The sequence below is a fragment of the Bombus flavifrons genome, chromosome 11 (assembly GCF_040668555.2).
Source record: "Bombus flavifrons isolate JBK064 chromosome 11, iyBomFlav1_principal, whole genome shotgun sequence".
Lineage (NCBI taxonomy): Eukaryota > Metazoa > Arthropoda > Insecta > Hymenoptera > Apidae > Bombus > Bombus flavifrons.
In genome coordinates this window covers 2,842,867-2,862,907 of record NC_138452.1, presented here as the reverse complement: position 1 = coordinate 2,862,907, position 20,041 = coordinate 2,842,867, and the positions used below count along the sequence as shown (strand labels likewise).

The 20,041-nt window shown below is 38.6% G+C and overlaps 1 protein-coding gene and 1 long non-coding RNA gene across 3 annotated transcripts in view; both read left to right on the top strand.

Moving 5' to 3' along the window:
• The window catches only part of LOC138184687 (uncharacterized), a 215,189-nt gene that overhangs the window by 72,103 nt on the left and 123,045 nt on the right, over positions 1 to 20,041 (top strand). The gene's annotated exons all lie outside the window — the stretch shown is intronic.
• On the top strand, positions 388 to 10,994 carry LOC138184932 (uncharacterized). 2 transcript variants are annotated; one of them, XR_011174457.1, is made up of 4 exons: positions 388 to 754; positions 2,489 to 2,607; positions 2,693 to 3,221; positions 7,703 to 10,994. It is a non-coding gene; the product is annotated as an uncharacterized LOC138184932 (long non-coding RNA). The 2 variants fall into 2 exon arrangements; XR_011174456.1 differs by lacking the exon at positions 7,703 to 10,994 and having other exon boundaries at positions 2,693 to 3,318.

Sequence of the window (20,041 nt, the reverse complement as noted above, 5' to 3'; positions counted from 1 at the left end):
GAAAACTTCTACGTGTATATAGTATGTGTTATGCAAGACATTTCGAGGTTTCATTAGCGTTATAACGATATAGCATTGCAATACTAAATCGGTAAAATTTTAAACCAAACTGAAGATGTATGTAGAAGCAACAAGATAGCTACAAGATTGTATTGCAAACATATATATATATATATACTTAGTAAAAAATTAATATACTGTATGAATAGTTCTTTCAGATATATAATAGGCGCTAAAAATGGGCCTATTGAACTTCTTTATATGAATATTTTTCGAGAAATTTATTTTTATGTTTTAATTTCATAGCCTTTCTTTGAAATTTTTTCCCTTTTTCCATCGTTCGAAATGATGGAAGGCTCTTTGTTTCATATTTCAATGGCACATAAATACATTATTCGAGCACATAAGCGCGCTCTTGAATACCCCATCAACAACACCTTGCTTCGCCATCGTTGTGTTCATCGTGCACGTCAATAATAAGTATAAATACTTTTATAACTGTAATATCTCTTGCTATACAAGAGATTTCGCTGTGTAAGATATGGGAATTGTGCTGCGGCGGTTATACACGCATGATCGACGAACCCATAAGCCATGAAACTACGAAACGGAGAAGGCGTATTACAAATATTACAATACACACTCCCGGGGGCACGCTTGACGTCTCAACGAAATATACAGCGGGATAGTCGCCCTTTCTTATAATGTCAGTGTTATCAAATTAATATACGTAGTATGATAGATAACAGAAACGGTAAGGATATTTTTTATGTTACTATACGAGAGATATTTTGGGTCATTATAAGTTATTCGTGATGGTTAGATAATGTTCATGGAAAGAATATCTCTAATTAAGGGAATTAAGAGAATCTTAAATAAGATCTAGAAATTGTCTTTAAATCGGTTTCCTATCTAAGTGAACCTCTATGTTGAAGTCCATATCACTTTTTATATTTAGGTTTATAAATAAAAGTTACGATTTATTTGAAATCCAATATGCATTTGAATTGGCAAACTTTGTGTCCAATAGAAGTATAAAATTGGAATAAAGTGTTCAAATTACACTCTCCCCTCTTTTATATTCTACCTACATTTTAATTTTCCATTGTTAAAACTTACTCTTAAATAACTAAATTTTACTTCTTATTACGCACTTAATTCGACAAAGTTACTTCCAAAATCTTTTCCAATTTCCCTAATCAATTCCTAAACTACTTATCTTCATTATGTAAATCCGATTAAAAGAGTCACTCTTTAATACTAATCAGGCCCGGTTACAAAATTTAATTAAAGATTGTACGTTCGTCGTTGTCTCTTTTGTTCATTCAACTTTAGGTAAATTTTTATATCAGTAAAAATTGAGAAATCGATCAATCAGATAATATAAGAATTTACATAAAGCTAGATGAAGAAAAGAAATAACAATGAATGTACAACTTTAAATTAAATTTTGAAACCGGTCATTTGATCGAACCTGGCAAGGTTAGTGTTAAATCCCCTTTATTCATTTTTACATTCATCAATTTCTTATTCCAAAAAGTTATGACTCTCATAACACGGTTAGTTTCCTCTGTGGACACCTGAATAAAGGTTCGTGTTAAGGTCTAATTTCCATATGATCGATGAACGAATTGTTCGGAGACACACGAGAGTGCGATGGGGGATCCCTGGGGCCGTCTTTGACGATCCGACGAAACACACAGCCGGACGACCGTCGCGTCGTTCCTCAAAGTGTCGTCACCATCAAATTAACATACGAAATCCAACCGGTCGTAGCCGCGTATATCTTGTTTAATGGCGGGCAGTCGCATTACTCGCCAACAGAAACGACCCCGGTACATCACACGCCCAGTTGTCTCACAGTACGCGGCGTTGTATACGTTGAAACTCGATACCTCGACTCGGTTCGAGACTACGATCGATCGAACCTCCGCTCGGCTCGTACCGTAGAGAGAAGACGCAGAAAAATCGGATTAACAATCTCGAACATTGGTCGAGTATCGAGGAAACGACCCCCTGAGAAGGTTGTTGGATTTTATTCCTATCTCTGGCATTTTGCCCAGTCTCACGGTGATCAACTGCGTTTCGTATGCGTACGAGAGAACCGTTTTTTTCCTAGTACATATTAGATTACGCAACCGTAGAAATGTACGGGAGAAAGAGAGACTCGGCATCAAGGAGAATAGGATCTCGCGCGGGAAACGTTCCGCCGAGGGAAATTGTGTGTTAATTTTTGTTCGCATTCCTCGGATATCTGTCCCCTATGGGAGAAGTCACGAGTTGTGAATTTTAACGAAATAAAGAATATCAGATATCTGATAGCCTTTTGTAATTACTTTTCGGTTAAAAGTATCAGGGACCGTTTTATTTCATAAATAAGGAACAATCATATTATGTAACTGTACATAGCAAATAATACTTAAGAATAGAGAGATGTAAATCGGCAGTGAGAGTTTCCAACTTAATGAGAAACTATTTTCTGTTTCAGGTAAGAACGATCATCGTGTTTCGTTATAGATATACTTATGGCGTGGATTTCCTTCCGTGGTTCGACCAATAACAAAATCAAATAATCTGAAATGCTGCTAAGAACGCGTAACATACCAAGTAAGAAATCTCCGATAATATCAACCTACCTTCCTCTACACCATTTTCAGCTTATTTAATTAGACATTTTATTTCGCTAAAAAAGGCAAAAGCAAGGAAAGCATAATCATTCTCGTAAAGTCAGCCGTAAACGCAGCGAGAGATCGTAAATGGCGGCAAGTCGGATCGAGCGACACGGTTTATTTTCGCGATGATGCGCAGGCGTCGCATCGATTATTCAGTACGGTCGTTAATTGCGCTCGTCCGTAATCCTGTTAACTCGCGGCGACAAGCTGCAGGGTTCATCCGGTTGGTTTCTCTTTATTATCGCTCGCAGCGTGCTCCAATTTCGATAAATCCGAAGGTGGACGTCGTCCGTTAGTAATTGCCCGCCGAGTGAATTACGCGCTCGCGGGCCAAGAATGCAGTTAGGTACGTCGGCTTTGCGACACACGACTCTGCCACGACCTTGTTCGACACGGTTCCGACGTGGATTATGTGTGATTTCAACACGTGAACAATTGTCACGCGTGTCGCCGTGAAATGTCCCCGGTCACCGTTACGACATTACAGAGGAAGCTCGTGGCCCTTGATTATGACCGGACAACGTTTATGGAGTTACTCGAACATACTTGGTACGTGCAATAAAAAAATACGTGTGCTGGGTATAACAAGCTTAAATTTTAAATGGGACAAACGTTCGGGTTAAGGATGTTGTAAAATTTAACATAAAAATTTATTAATCGATAAGTTGTCTTCGCACGATAATTTCCTGACTGTTACACGTGACAAGTTACACGTTGTCTCACGTTAGACTCTTACAATTAGAAAAGATTTTGAATCCGTAGTGTATGGTGATTCGCAGAATCTGATATCAACGATCGTTAACTCGCGTGATTCGAAACCTGTGAACCTGTAGAAACCGTAAATAACTCGAGATTCGTGGGATTCGAGGCAAATATCCTTGGTTTTACGAGGTTCCGTCGTAGACTCGTTAACTACAGCGCACAATGCTTTACGCTTACAAAATCAGGAGATCCTATGGATTTTCGTAACTGTTCGAAACCGACAGGCTTCGTGAAAGAAATAGGATGTCGTGTTTGGGCCATTAAATGTTCCACAAAGATGCTTCGAAAGACGTATCGAGACATATCTGGAGCACAATGTAACAAGCTGGAACAATGGAAAGTGGAATTGCCATCGTTGACGCGCAGGATGGATCGGGAAAAGATGTTACGATTTGAGATCGTGTTGGTAGATTTTCCTTCGGAAGTCTAGCGTAATCAGCTGGCGATAACTGTGTCGTTTCCAAACTCGTCGTATGCCTACGCACGTGGAATAGCTGTCGTTCCTCTCGAACGAGGCCAGAATTTACTCTCGATCGTAGAATTCTTTAACTCGCATCGCGAGCCGTATAAAGTCGGTCGCGAGGCCGCGGGGTGGCTCCGAGTGACGACATGCTGTTCGCAACTTTTTTTCTCCAACGTTCCGAAAATGGATCTCGTACACACCCATCAAGCTCTTCACGGAGGACAGCAATCGTTAGTCGATAATCCTTGAAGACTCGAGTAAGCGGTTTACGATGCGTTCTGAAGCAACGTGGAAAGACGTAGAGGAGATAAATCGATCCTCGTGATTAATAGCAGACGAAGAATACTTTTGTTGATTTTCTGAATTTTGATATCGCTTTTCATTTGTTGATTAAAACGAAGTATTTTAAATGAAATAGTTGGAAAGGAATACTTGAAAATAGGCGATGAACCCACGGTGTTTACTCTTTTTTATTTTGCTCTACATTATTTACAATCTACTCTTTAGCATATAGAATAATAAGCAAATGTGTTGTGATGTGATTTGACGTGAGCAGAGACTTCATCCAGCGACGATACTGACCTTTATACCTCTAGATCTTTGTACTTGATCTTCGATAATTTTGGCTTGCTTCTTCTCTCGTCTGTAGTAGATCAACTGCCTATTGTTTCTTTAGCATTCTTGTTACATTTCGTGCAGCTTGATACTTTGATGATAGTGCGTTGATAGTCTACGTATTTCTTCTGTAGCGAAAAGAATTTTGAGATCGTTATGGAGGACATAGTTTGAGGTGTACGAAGGGTGTTTTTTAAGAAACGATTAATACTAGTCTACGTAACTCTAATGTTATTAATATTTCGTGGAAGAAAGTAACACAACACGTATTTAATCCGAAAATCAGATGTACAGATAGTTCTGACGTGAGATTCACTGACAACATATTGGATTTTAAAATTGCACGTCTATAAACCTTCTTTACCTGCGGCTTGCACAGTGAAATGATTTTCCTTAGATCTCCTTCTTTTTTTACACAACTCGGAGATCTTTTTGCGATAGATATTTTTCAAGCCATGCGCCTCAGTGAAGAATTCTTGGTTGGTCATTAATAACGTTAACTTTGTTTGTTTAGGGTGAGCATGAAACACAGTCAGGGATGATAAATGATGCAGCGACTCGTATCGTTATTGAATTTTAAAGTCCAATTAACTTTCAATTTATTCCAACGACGTTCGTTATCTGCAAATCATACTACGACAATTATTGGTCGTTTTTTAGGTTTTACTTTGGAACGATTTGATTTTTGTTGGCGCTGTTAGGCATTGCAGAAGAAACTGATGCTTCTTCGCGGCGTAAAAGGCCGCCTCGCAATATACCGCGTCGTATACATCGACGTTGCACGTGATAAGCAGAACCTTTATACATTTTAATGACGAAGTCATAAATTGCACCTTCGAGGCATACGTTCGGCTTTTTTCAAGCCTTATAGAGCCATCCACGAGGTCAGCTTTCTTAGTTGCTATAGATGTGTCCGTATAGGCTTGGTGAATGTATTAACACACGAATAACTTGGTAGTGAAATCGGGGCATGTTAAAAACAATGGTAAAAGTCATTATAGAATTTATGAAGGTAACTCCCTTAAATTGTCAGTGTTATAACAGCGCATTTCATTCGTGTTGTTTATTCTTTCACACGATGAAAGAATTAGCCAGAAATGGAAATTAAATATTCATTCTACTCGAAGTGTTGTAACTCGTCAATATTTTTCATACTTTTTCGGTATCGGATGAGAAATTTCAAGATACAGAAATGCATAGAACGTACATAATGAGCAAAAATATATTAAATATTCAAACTATATAGTACTACCAATAATAGAACAATAGGCGAAAAAATACCAATTGTCTGGATGTTATCTTTTTAATTATTTTCGTAAAAATGTAAATGTGTCCAAAATATTTACAGCGTAGTTATTAGGATCAATGTTATCATTATCTTTCTCGTGACGTTTTGTACATTATAAATATAACAAATCCTTTTTACATCGTGATTTTCTAAGTTCAAGAATCGTGTGAAAAATTCGAATATTTAATATCGTTGCGGTCACTGAATACGATAATGCATACGAACGGTTTTAACGCATGAATCTTAATACATAACGCATCAAATATATGTAGCTTTCACTTGTCCTGGGTACATTGTTCTCATGTTCCACGTATCGCGCTGTCTTCTGAAAAAAATCACCATACACTCAGCTTTCCAGAGGTCTGTGAAAGAAACTGTTCGCGACAATGGCCACATTCGTATTCTTTGTAAGAGTATCGTGGCGTTGCACACGAATAGCAAGAACCAACACTCCGCCACGAATTTCCAAACGGGTACTAATCGAGCATTAGAAATCTCCGACGCGTAATTCAATCTGTCTGCAAGAAGCTTTACCCGTTAACTAGGTAATTCCTTAACAGGAAACTTTTATAATCACGAACGATTCGATCCAATCATTTTCAACTTCATGATAGTCCATGAGAGCAAATCAATTTCAATTAAGTCAATTCTGGTCACTATAAAATGATGTTTCTAACAAAGTGACTATTAATTAAAAAATAAAACGGCACACAAAAATTAGGGGATTCGTAAATAAAGAAATTATCATATGCAAAAAATTGAGGATTATCTACTTGATCATCATTTAATTCGTTATTCTTATAATTTTTCTCACGTAAAATTAATGTAACGTCGAAGAAATAGTTCTTCTCCTTAGCAATTATTTTCTTTTCGTAATACTATGTTTCGCTTTGAGTACATTCTGTTTCAAGGATGAAAATCCATACATTATGAGATACTCTGTGAATCACAAGCATCATCCATGGCAGAAGAGAGAATTTCGTAATATCCAGTAAGTCGCGTTCGAGTGGAACTGCCCCAGATGTAACTTCGAAGCAGTAAATCGTCCATGAGAAATTTAGATGGTACATTCTTAGCAAGGTTCTCGTTCCGATCGGACATTGAGCGTTTTGTAACCGTGGAACGACAAACGTACACAAAACGCCTCGCAAACAGTTGGATTCCGTAAATCACCGACACTGAGAGGTTCTAGGCCATCGATGGGAGGTTCGTGTGTTACATCACAAACGTTTACGCTGCGCTGTTATCGCGGGGAGACTCGTGTCAGACGAGGTGCGTGGGTGTTCAACGAGAGACAACGGTTCGTCGAAAGTTTAATGGAAAAGTTGATGTACGCGCGAGAAAGACAACTTGTTTATTAAAGTCTACGAGAACTCGTATCTTCGATCGTGTTGCCAGTGGACAAAGATGAAATGTGGTTAATGTCGAAGATGGTCTCGTTTCAGCGAGTTAGGCGATCGGTTTTTCACGAAGAAATCGGTATTACACATAGGGTGTATCGTGAATTAATCGTTAATTCTTTAAAGATTTTACGATATTAAAGGAAGCGAAAAGTCTCGAGTGTTTCGACCTCTTATTTTTTCAAATGCGTTTCGATGGCAAAAGATTACGAAAATAATAAGGATCGAAGTCATGCTGTGTATACATTGTGAAATATTATTAGGATATTTATGGGTTGAACTAAAGATCATGGGAAACGAGTTTATTACCTATAACCGTTCTTCGTCTATTCGCAGAGAACAGTTTTGTTTGTAGTTTCGAGAAAAAAGAATTTTATTGTTTCAATAGTAATAAAAGTGAAATATAGGAAATAATTTAACGTGTTATTATTATCGTCATTAAACCACATCGTCTTAATGTTTGTCTGCTTTCAATCAATGCCATGAAACTTCAATTACACAGCCACCAGTCTATCTACTTCCAACTTCAATCACCTCTAATCACAAATCAATTCAACGACAAACCTATCTGGCAAGGGTCCCACAATTCATCGAACCGATATCGACAGAACTTCACATTTGCCATTCGTCACGTAAACGTACGAACCAGCGACTGAATCAGTTGGCAATAGACTCGCGGCACACCCTGTACATTTATTGCCGATTGCGTTATGTAAGGGGATCCACATGCTCGACTGGCCGCACGATGCTTTGTGAGGAACGTTACTCACTGTTATTCTTATTAACTATTCCCCGGCGTTGTAACGATACAGCTACGAGGGACGCGATACGATCTCTCGCGCGCGGAAGATCTTGACGCAACCATAATCGTATTGCGATCATTGATTATGCTCCGCGTTCTCGAGAAAATGTTCGCGTATTTCGTTTTGTGTGTTAGATACACAGTATCCTTAATTGTGTAACTTGAAAACCTCTTATTAGTTTTCTACGGTAAATGTTCAAATATTTTTGTCACCCACTGTACGTGTATCGTATATGCGAGTTTATAGACGATTGATAAGGACATCAACGTCGGATTAAGCAACAATAGCGCACGTTCTTAGGCAATGTCGTTCGTGTCGCGTTATGCCGCAAACGTGTTAATCCCCGAGGTCGGCGTACGACCATTTGCTAGGTGGTCAATCAGTCCGAGTGCCAAGAAACTGCATCGCGGATGGTTTACTGCTACGGAGCAGCGTAAATCTCGTTTAACAATATAGGGGAGAAATATAACGAGGCGAAGGCCGTAGGTTGCCGGGACTGATGATCTCGTTTTCTCGCTTCAAATGGTAATTCGAACACGCGATTTAGCTTTTCATCGTTCAGTTGACTGGAAGCAGTTGACTCTTAGAGAATTAATGGCTCCAATTACTCCCGTCTGAAATTTTTATTTTTCGCCCGTATATCGTTCCTCATTTACCTCTCACACGTTATATCGTTCGTACCTTGAATAATCATAATTGATGTATCAACGTTTTCTCGTGTCCTTATTTGCTCCATTTGAGTTTCAATGGCAATTTAGCTATTGATAAACGACAATTACAGAACGGGAGCTAATGAAGAATGATCCTCAAATTGAACGTGTAATTTGAAATAAAATTGTCGCCCGAGGGCACAGGTCGGCGGAGGAAGGCCAATGTTAATGGTAGAACGCGTATCGCGAAAACGAGAATAAATCGACGCGAGTTCACGGCACGCATCCACTTTACACGTCGTGACGTGAAAGTTGATTCGCGGTACGTACGTGTCTTTATACGCGTTTAAACTTTTTACGACGCGATTGTGTCGGTTATAGGTACGTGGCCGCTGGCCACGATCGTAACTCACGCGATTCGTAAACCTCGCTTCTCTGCACGAAATATACTCATCATCCATAACCCTTGCTCAGAAACGTTTCGTTAACGAACTTCAAAATCGCATAGAATATTGATTCGTAGATCGTTCGAAGTGAAAACTCAGAATCACAAATAGATTTTCCAGTATTTACTATCGACATTTTAACTAGAACATTTTATGCGGCATACTTCGGCATTTTCTGTTCTATTTTATATCGTGGCATCATGAAATATCGAAACGACTACTTATTTCTGCTATGAAAACCAAGAACTTTTGTAACATCGTTTAACACCATCGCCATAGCGCCATCGTATTACCGCGACTTATTGGCGTTTCTGCAAAATGATAGTACTAAGGTTGATGGCCAAATGACAGAAGGAGAGAAGAGGAAAGAAGAATGTAAAAGGGAACCATTCTTTTCGTGTACAAAGCTTAATTACGCAGGGCTATAATGAAGGGTCTTGTCCAGTGGATCGAGCACTATCCTCGTGAGCGTTGTTAACGAAGGAAAAAAGTCTTGTTATCTTGATGGGAGGCCGATAAATGGATAGCTGCGTTAGTTTGCCCCGTGCTACAATAAGCTGACAAGCGGCACTCACTCCTCAAAGACGACCCGATCATTTTGTCTGTACTTTAATAAGAGACCTCCTCGACCTATTCGATGTCTCCCCTTCCTTCCCTTCGCGATATCGTGAAGGCACTCTCAATCACGATCGGCCAACCCTTATATCGCTAATCGACAATTAGAGGGCTCTATGATAGATCGTGAACTCGTGATCGCTCGACAGATCGATCTCTCGGAATGCACTATCGAGATAAGTTCAAGGTTCTACTTTTTATCTTTGAGAAACAATGGTTGCTTGCTGATTGTGATGCTATAGTAATAACACTAACATACAGTTTGTATCGACGTGATTGTATATCTGTATTTCCGTACGAGGATTGAAGATGTAATTCTCAACATAGAGATAGAAAAGATGGGTTCATTTAATCAGTGCCTTAAATTATTAATTCTGGAACGATTGAATTTTGAATGAGAAAGAATGGAGGAAAGAATAATTACACCAATCGACAGAGGCAAACACAAAGACTTGCCCCCTTTGATCTTTCGTGAAACTATAGCAAAGATTCCAGCAAAGTTCGAAATTTTATTATAAAAACGAAAATCTTTCTTCAAATTTATCTAATTTATTTACCTGAGCTTGAAAGATTATACAAGAACCAAATATCGAATAGCCGTTAATTTCGTTTGGATTGTAAAATCTCTGAATCACACGTAGTTACTATTATTACGATAAGTACAAGTAATACATTTACGCGTCTCGTAGGTGCGTCATTAGCTTAGAATAGACTTAGGTCTTGATCACGAGGACAGATTGAAAGAGTAGTCGATCGTTCCCAGGAAAAAGTAGCTTACATAGAGACGAAGCAGCAAGCGAGTCAAAGTCACGATGAGTGAATGAACTAGAGTAAATGACGCGATCCCACGAGGAGAAGCTGTCTTTAGCAGACATTGAAGTCATCGTGGTCGATCGAACGCAACCGATCGTTGACGCGAGGCCAATCGTGCTGCGATTCATTTCGCGTGCATAACGCGGGGAATTTAACCGGGAAAATCGCTAGATTCGTGCCCGCCTACTGTCATTAGGTTAATCGAATCATCTAACAGAAACCGATCGCGTAGCCGTGAGCGCGTTTCTCACGAGTGGAATGTTATACTGGTCGGCTTGTAACACACGTGAACGTGCCGATCAAGAACGCTTACACCGTTTACTGCAATATTAAAATCGTCAGAATGACGAAAATGACCAATTTATATTTTTTACAGTAATCAAATTTCCAGAATCATTTACCAGCAAAGATTTCGAACTGCTGCGAATTTAAAGATTGGAAACCAAGAATTTAAAAGAAACGTTATTTTAGAACCTAGAACAACGTTACTTTTGATACCTATAAACTTGAATTAATAGTGATTTATGGACTAGATACTTATGAAAATTCATATTTTGTTGAAATGGATCCCGAATAAAACTTTATTTTAAGTATTAAATGTTGTAATAAATACCTACATATTTGGCATAACAGTCAGAGGATCAACAAAAACGAACTTATCATATTTTTCTCTTGCGATCTTCAATTGTTATATATGTTCCTCGTTTGTATTTCAATGGAAACGTCAAAACTCATAGCAAGAGATTTAACACGAGGTCATTCACCCTTTTCTTCGAGGTTCGTTAACTTTACTGACTCCGATCGGTAAAGGACGTAGCTCGATTTAATCGCGAGTTGATAAGACGAGCAGCGTTCTGGCTAGCGCAGCGCTTACGAGTCGGAGCGCGCGAACTCGAGCGCGACGAACGGAGAAAGGAGCACTGAAAGGTTTATGGCGACTTCTAAAGTTCAATAGCAACCGAAGCAGGCAAGGTTCGCCGCTATTTATTTTATAGGCGTACTCCACTTGCTAGCGGAGCGAAAGAGGCAGCTTCCATTCACCGAAAGAGGGAAAGAGGATTCAGAAGGACAGAGAGGAACAACGGGTAGGTACAGAAAAAAATCAAGGTTTACGATGCCGCAGTTTAGTTGTTTCTGCATGCCACCGCGGTGCCGCACTATACACATACCGAGTTGATACGATTTACGCGACAAGTTTGCACGGCTCACTTCGCGAGAGACGCGTCTCCGCTCCGGATTCCGCGAGAAGATATCGCGCGAACGTTTCTCCGGTCGTAGTCACTCGAAACAACGTGGCTATTGGTCCTTTTTTATCTCCTTTTTACCCTTACCTCGATCAACTTTACGCATACGCAAACCGGTTTAAATTCACTTCGATCGAAGCTCCGATCATTTGCCAATGAAATCGCTTTAGGAAAACGAAGACGTTCGGAGGTATAAGGTGGTCTCCCAGAAGTTGTTGTTTCTCAATAACTGTGTTAGCCTCAATAGAGTTAAGGAACAGTAGTTCTCTGTGGGCAAGCTCGTGAAAATATTTGAACATTTACCATGGAGAACTCATTATATCACTTTGCGAGCCACTATATATAGTTTCGTTTTTCTTAATGGAGTTTACAAACACAGATTCGATTATTGTAATATTTATAGTTCAGTGTCAGAGTACGTAGCAAGATCGTGGGAGAATGTCTATATTCATAGTTAAGAAAAGACTCTTGAATAATCAATTAACTGCAAACAAACCTTAGCTCATCAGCCATTAGTCGTCTATTATCCGAGTGGTTCATCGCAAAAACATTATTTCTTGCGCGACCTTCTATACCAATAAGATAAGGTCCATCAGTATACACCCATCCATGCTGGTAAGTCCTATAGAATGCCCATTCATTACGGTAGCATTAATCAACGTCGCTTATAATCGCTTTCTACACTCGAAATTTATCTGCGCCAGCACGCACCGGCAACCCTTCGAACGCAACGTTTTATCGTGGTCGCGTACTACTACCGTGTGTACAAGAGAGCTCCACCTAGCTCAGCTACCAGCCGAACAAGTTGCTCGTAAATTGGCAAGTGCGCGACTAGCTCGATTCACAATAAAACCACCAACGAAATTCGCATTACATTCGCACTTATCAAGCACCGTGACACGGGCTTCGGTTCGAGCACCACTTTGTTAACGCTAGAACTAAACGACGACTACGATATGAAATTTGTATCGGAGAGATCAAAATGAAAGATGTTTAAAAAAAATGTGTAATATATGCAGCATATAGACCATTAGTCGACAGTTTGGAATCGTTAGACTGCGGATATTTTTGCATTTATGGGACAGAAGCTGCAAAAATGTACAAAGTGCATATGATATAAAGAAATATATAAAATATCCGCTTAGATTTTCTTTCTTTACTCGTATTTATAAAAATTTGTTCGGTGAGAAGCCCACGATATTTTGTGAGAAAGGAATAATGTTAGTTTAGTTATTGTGTTCACCTCATTGTTAGTTTAATTTAATTAATATTAGTCTGCATAACTGATATTCAAGAACGTAGTTTTCGTTTCTTCAAATGTTCAAGGAGGTACTAAAAGCATAATATACGCATTTGTAATCGCAGGACTAAAATTAAATTACTGAAAAGTGAAGCTGCGATGCATTCCAGAATGCTGGAATTTAATAAAAATCGTAAGTAGAGAAAATGAGTTCAACAACGATCGTTGGTCGTGAGATAGGAATTACAGTGGTCTCAGGACGAAGTTGAGTCTTCTGCTTAATTTGAAACTGTGTTGCGAAGATAGGCGAAGAAATGGGATAGGGGCGAATGAATAATGGAACGAATGAAAATAAATAACAAGCGTACGCTGTTCAATACTTAATTAAAACGCTTTTATCGCGTCGAGGAACCGGATTTATCCCTTAAGAAAAAACGTTGCAACGTTTTAATCCGCGTAGAGATCAGCCGTGAGATTACGCCGCGTAATCGGATGATTCAATAATAATTATTCGTCCGCGAGTTCCGCCGCCGACTGTTTTCGAATCGATGTTCGTTTAAGACGCATTGTAACCTTAGGTGAACGACTCACGTTCTGCAATAACAGAATTTTCTATCGAGAACACGCGGTAATCGTTCGATGGAATTTTATTCAATCGTACGAACTTTAAACTTGAATGGTAAATTTTATACTTGGATGGAGTCAGAAACTTGTATTTTTTTCATTTTTCTAATTTTTCATACTTGCCTCAAATACCAGGCTACATCGTTATACGTAAGAACGTTTGATATTTTACTTCGAAGTTTCACCAAATGAAGAAATCACAATTTGTGATTTGGAAGAGATTCCATTTATCTTGCCGAATAAATAAGTTGTGGCCTTACATATGATATTACTGAAGTGAAATCACGAATGCATCGAATGGTATTTATCATAAAGCATATCATCTTTCCTATTTATGAATAAAGCTACTGTATCTTTCGTTGGAACTTTCGAGATAAAGATTTGTTTCATAATATATATTTTAAATAAAAGATTCGAAAAATTGAATATTCTTTCGTCGTTGTGCGATTAAAATTCTACACAATCAACTATAGCCATCAAATTACCCTGTTGTTAACTATCGTTTATTCGATCGTTCAATCGATCAGTTCGATTGCTGGAAATCGCGTGACTATTATCATACCATTCCGGTCACTTGCATTACACAGGTATATGAACAGGATTGTTATACCTATGGTTTTAAACAGCTCCGCGGATAAGCTTCCCGGTATTTTAATTGTTAAATATTTAAATGTAAATGGAAAAGGACCAGCTAGATGAACAGACAACGAGCGCTGAGATAATTAAAATCGTACCTAATCACTATGAAAGCGTTGTATTGAATTTCATTGGATTCGAACAATCAAAATCCGATTTTCAGATTATCAGCGATGTACTAATCGATCGGAATTTAAGCAATCATAGGGATTGGACTTTGAAGCCAATGTATTGTTAATAAATATTGCTTAGAACGATAGGACGATCGTTATGTTGGTATTTGACTATAGACGCATGATTTATCTGATCGCTCTTAATACAATTCCTTCTCGAATAATACGCGAAGGAACTGGTTCATGGAATTTAGCAGCATAGCTTTGCTTCTCGGAGAGCTATAAATACGAGTTTAAAAGGGGGATAGAGGCGGTATTAATATGTATATGAATCATTGGTTCTTTTTCGATGAGCCCGCCTTCGAGCGAAAGACGCCGCGCTGTCTTGAAAAATTCCCATCGACACACATTTCGTCGTATCTGCATTATTTATGGCCTTGTATAAAAATGAATAAAGGATCTCGTTGCATTTTTTCGTAAAAATCATACTATAATTGTGGGGTGGCGTAGACGGAGTAGAAAAAAAAGGGGAAGATAGAGCGTGAGACCTTCTGGGCACGCGTTGATAAGCCTGAAATATGAACGGAGTATCGCACGAAAAGCACAGATGAAATATGGCGGATAGTGATACTGGACACTATCGAAGGGATGGCTGGACTGTTGCGTTTTTAACGTTATTCTATGGTCGTTCAGTTAATATGTTCTCAAAGGACAATGCACCCTCGAGGCACGAAACAACTTTGAGAAATGTATATCTTTCAATGGCGGCTTATAATTAGAGGACGGGGCGATGTGAGATAATGTTGATTGCCATCGTGATATATCGGACTCGCGCACGAAACGTTCGAGAAAACACTTCGGAATATATTGCCTAGTAAAAATGAGTTAGTAAGCGCGTGTCTCCGCGGGGAAATTATCGAACTGTGTAACCTTCAAGTACGCTGTATGCCATTTTTTGGCTTCTCTGAATAAACTTTTCAATTTAGTGAAATTACACTTTGCTACTTTGATCGCGATGATCCAAATAACGTTAATGAGTAAATTTCATTATTTTTTATCCTTTAAGATAGTAAACTCTTCTGTAGAATTCTCATGAGAATAATAAACTCATCCCCCTTATTCTTCCTACTTTCGTTCTACTAAATTCGTTTTTTCACCGTCCAAGTTGCTGGGCGTTTCATCAAAATGAATGGATTTATCCAATTAGCGAAACGTGTTGCGCCACGCTGTGATTCACGAACTTGGGCAAAAGTGAAAATGCAGCGAAGACAGACGAGGGAAGGTTTCGTGCATTAGAGGCCACACAGTGCCCTTGAACCATCCACCTGTTCTCGTAGAACGTTACGCTCGGATTATCTGATCGTAATAACAGGACTGGCACACCAATTGCCTGCGAGGTTTAATTGCAACGAACTGCAACATCACGTGCACGCGGGACGCATCGCGGTGTTCGCTTCGTGTTGCTTGAATTTAACGCTGCTTATTCAGACATGGATCCCTTTGAGGGTCGTATCGATGCTCACCGAGCGGATTATGTTTCACAGAAGAAACCTGTTACGAGAGTGATACGCGTTCTATCAAGACACGTAATTGCGGCCAAATGACGATCGTATCGCCTCTCGTAATTATGATCAAATTGTTACAATCTCTTCTGCGTCTACTCGTCGAGAAATTTATTACCTCCACTTGTATGCGCTATACATATTATATACAGCTAGTTGGATTTTTATACGTTTCATTCTTTCTATTTGTTCCTGACGAGGATTATTGAAATATTTTAATGCGAGAAAGATTATTCGGAAAGAAAACTAAAGGAAATTCAAATCGTTGAATCTGTATGTTCCGAAGTTTCTATAGATATTGTCATTGAGATATAATATAGTATAATTGAGTATAATTTTGTGTGCTAGACTAGATTGGTCGCGTAGTAGTGACACACGTATGTGAATATGAGTGTGTGGAAGTATGTGTGTGCGCGGCGTCTCGAAAAACAGATGAATGCAACTGTTCCGTTGGCAGTAGTATGGAAGATGGTGAGACAAAGAGAATGCTGAGACGCATGCAAATGTATATCTTCGAAGATCCTGAAAATTGTTTATTAAATAAATCTAAAACTATTCGAATATGAATTCTAAGTGTAACCTTAGTGTTCTTTTACTTTTATTTCGGCAATTAAGATCCACAATTCTCAACAATTGTATCTTATAACTTTTAGTACGTATACTTCGTAACTGTAATCCATAGCTTTGCCCCGCGAGATAGTATCGAAAGTCGATCACGAGGGAACGTTTCACCGTGGTATCATGGGTAAAGCGCAAACTCCTCGACCGCAAATTCCATCGTAACCATCGCTAAGTGGACGATTTGGCTGATATCGAAGTATTAGCTGCGAACAGTCGGTACGTCCTTGTTATTTTCTTATACGCGTGTCACGAATTTTTACGCGGTTCGACCACAGTGAAATGGTAAAAATGTCAATGAAAAATTTGTTGTGAAATTCGTTCCAACTTGATTTTGACTAACCCTATCACTTCCTCTCGTGTGGTTGAAACAGGAATTTAATTATGGAACTCGCAAATCACACCCTACGCAACTAGCTTGTATCTTTCGAAATATTGCATGTGAGTCATTTAATTCCAGATAAAGTTCATTTGAAACTCACTTAAACGATAGTTCGTTCGCATAGAAACTTACTGCTTTATGTACAAAATATTGTACAATTTGTATATATATAAATAATGTACAATTTATTCAGCTAGCTTTTACAAGTCTTTGGAGTATCTTTCTTATGCCTCTTAAATAAATTTTATAAAGACCAAAATGAATAATAATGACATGATATTATATGTATTGAATTGGACAGATAGAATTGAACCTGCCTAAGATCCATTTGTTCAATTATTTCATTACTTGATAAAGGTTCATAAGAAAAATGTATTGAACTTTCCGAGTAATCTTCAATTGTTTTCGGTTATAATTTCTATTAATCATTCAAAAGAGCGCAATTAAAGTTAACGAAAGTGCTCGCGAGAGCCTGCCAACGTCTTGAGTTTCTCTCTGCAAATATAAAAACGAAGCCCTGCAGCACCTCACGAGACCAACCCACAAATACAGGCCGCAAAAAGTGGCGTGTACAAGGGCCAGTGTGTTGAGAAAAAAAGTGATAAAGCATCGTTGGCACGATCGGGGGCCGGTTCCAGCGCCGTACAATACTTTTTTCATAAAGCATGGCAGGCCTGGAATTTGGGGCGTGCTGCTATTCCAATGGTAATTGCTGGCCAGCAACGGATAATTAACACGGCATTAAGGGTTATCTCGGCAAATCTATCGGTAGAACCAAGCTTGAAACGCCTCTTTGCCGTTCAAACCTGATATTCACCTAGTCTGAATTACGAGTGGCTGTCATGTCAGCCTACCACTATGAAAAACAAAGCAAGTACTCTCGTTGAGCGTACTTTTTCTCTCTGTTTAATTGCCTCGACAAAATTAAAGTAGCTCCATATTACTGGATAATTGGACCTGATGATTTTAGACTAGGTGCAGCTGAGCGATTTTTCTCGTTTATTGTCACAAAGATTAGGTAGTGTTAGCGAATAAAACGCTAATCGTCAAACGTGATCTTAAAATGCTATACTTGTTATAGTTAAGTACTGTACCATAGGTACTATTCATTTATGTGTAGCAGTTTACTGGATCTCAGGGATATCGACAGATATCTGCTTAATTTTTAAATATGAATAATTAATAGAGAAAGATTGAAATGCTAAAAATATCGATAATTGATGACGAAAGATTTAAATGTTTAAATGTCAGTAACTAATAAACAAATTTTCAAACTAAGCTAAAACGTTAGTACTTATTAAATAGAGCTTTAAATTTTTTATTTTCCTCTTATTTTGATTTATAGAAACATCTATTTAATTTTCTATCACCAGTTATCAAATACTTTGTATCGATACTCGTGTATTTCTTCGTATAATCGAGTGTTTGCATCGAGTTGACTTTGTGCGATACAACATCGTCACCGGCGTAGAAATCTTTCGTTTGTTCGAAGCCAGATAATTGAAAAACCATTAGGATCCAGTATTCTTAAATGGTTACAACGAATATACTCGGCAGAGTATCCATGAGCGCCGATCAAAACGAAATTAAATAGCGCTTGTGTATATAGATGTCGTAACGATTCGCGCCTGTAAATTGCGCGTTCTCACGTCACGCTGTCCGTACCATAAATTACCGGGCCGCGGTCCTGGAGATGTTCGTCGGACTGTTGCTTGCTCGTTCAGTGATTTTTCATCCGCGGTTTCTATGCTCTGCCCTCGCCGGCAGATCATTATGATGCGCCGCGTGCGCCGTTCGTCTACCAATGATTCAGCGGAACTCTTTTCCTCGGGAAACTCTTGAGAACGATGAACTTTCCAGTGGTTACGAGTCTATACGTTCCTCCATTACCATACGCTTATTGGTGTTTGTAGTTTCTTTTCAATCAATTCACACTATTGGATTCTATCGAATTTATATTGTGATTATAAAAAGAAATTCCAAGAATTTTGCACAATGCTTTTGAGCTTGAAACAGTTAAGTTTGAAGTTTGAAAAGATTAAAATATTTATAGCATTATGACAAAGTATCTCTTTTTTCAAAGTGTATTTTGTATTCGGGTTTTGCAATGTATTTATTATTCTAGTACATTAAAGAAAAGAGGAATATCAGATTCTCGCGATGTAACTTATTAATTATTCGCGAGTCACTAAACTGGGTAATTACATTGTTAATCATTGCAACTGACTTTTCGATGGAAGATTGAGCGACGAGTCAGGAAAGAGAGTTCGCGTGTCATCGTATCATTCGGTGCTGAATTTGTCAGGCACGATCGATCTACGTACCTGTTGCGCGTTCTGTGTTATCACGAACCCTATCTGTTGCAATGTAACGAGAATTAATTTCGACGCTGCCGGCAGCGAGCTAAGGACTTCTCTTTATGCATACGGCATTGTACAAGGTGATTCGGTCGATAGTCAGACGAGTCCTGCGAACTCGAAAACTTGGACGTACAAAAGAATCCTTTCGCCCAGTCATCGGGGTAAAGAGAGCTAAAACCGAGACTCATCAGGTGGATTGCTTGAGAAACAGATACCTATTGGGATTTTTTGATTACATCTTCGAAAGCAATGTAAAGTGGAACTGATCTTGTGCGTCGGAAGTGAAGAAATTCTACATTGTCTACTGGAGCATCATTTGTCAAGTACGGGACAAGTATCATTACTCTAGCAAAAGGAACGTAAGAGGATGGTCACGATACTATCAGAATTATAGATTATCTAATGAATCTTTAAGCAACTAGGAACTAAATTATTACAGACCGTTTAGACGATCAATATTATTGTCAATACTCAGGGTTCTTAACATAGTATTGACAATTGGTCGTACAGATTGTCTTTTACGTACGATAATGTTGAGAACCTTGAATATTCACAATAATAATGCTGGTAACAAGCATGCTTCAACAATGCTATTGCTTCAACAATAATGAAGCTTGCAAGACAATTTAAAAAAGATCAAAAGCAAAATTCAAGGACAAGAATATTAAGTTTCCGAGTCTTTCATTAATTTTTGCGAGAATCAATGAATATTTTTACATTGGTGATATTCTATTT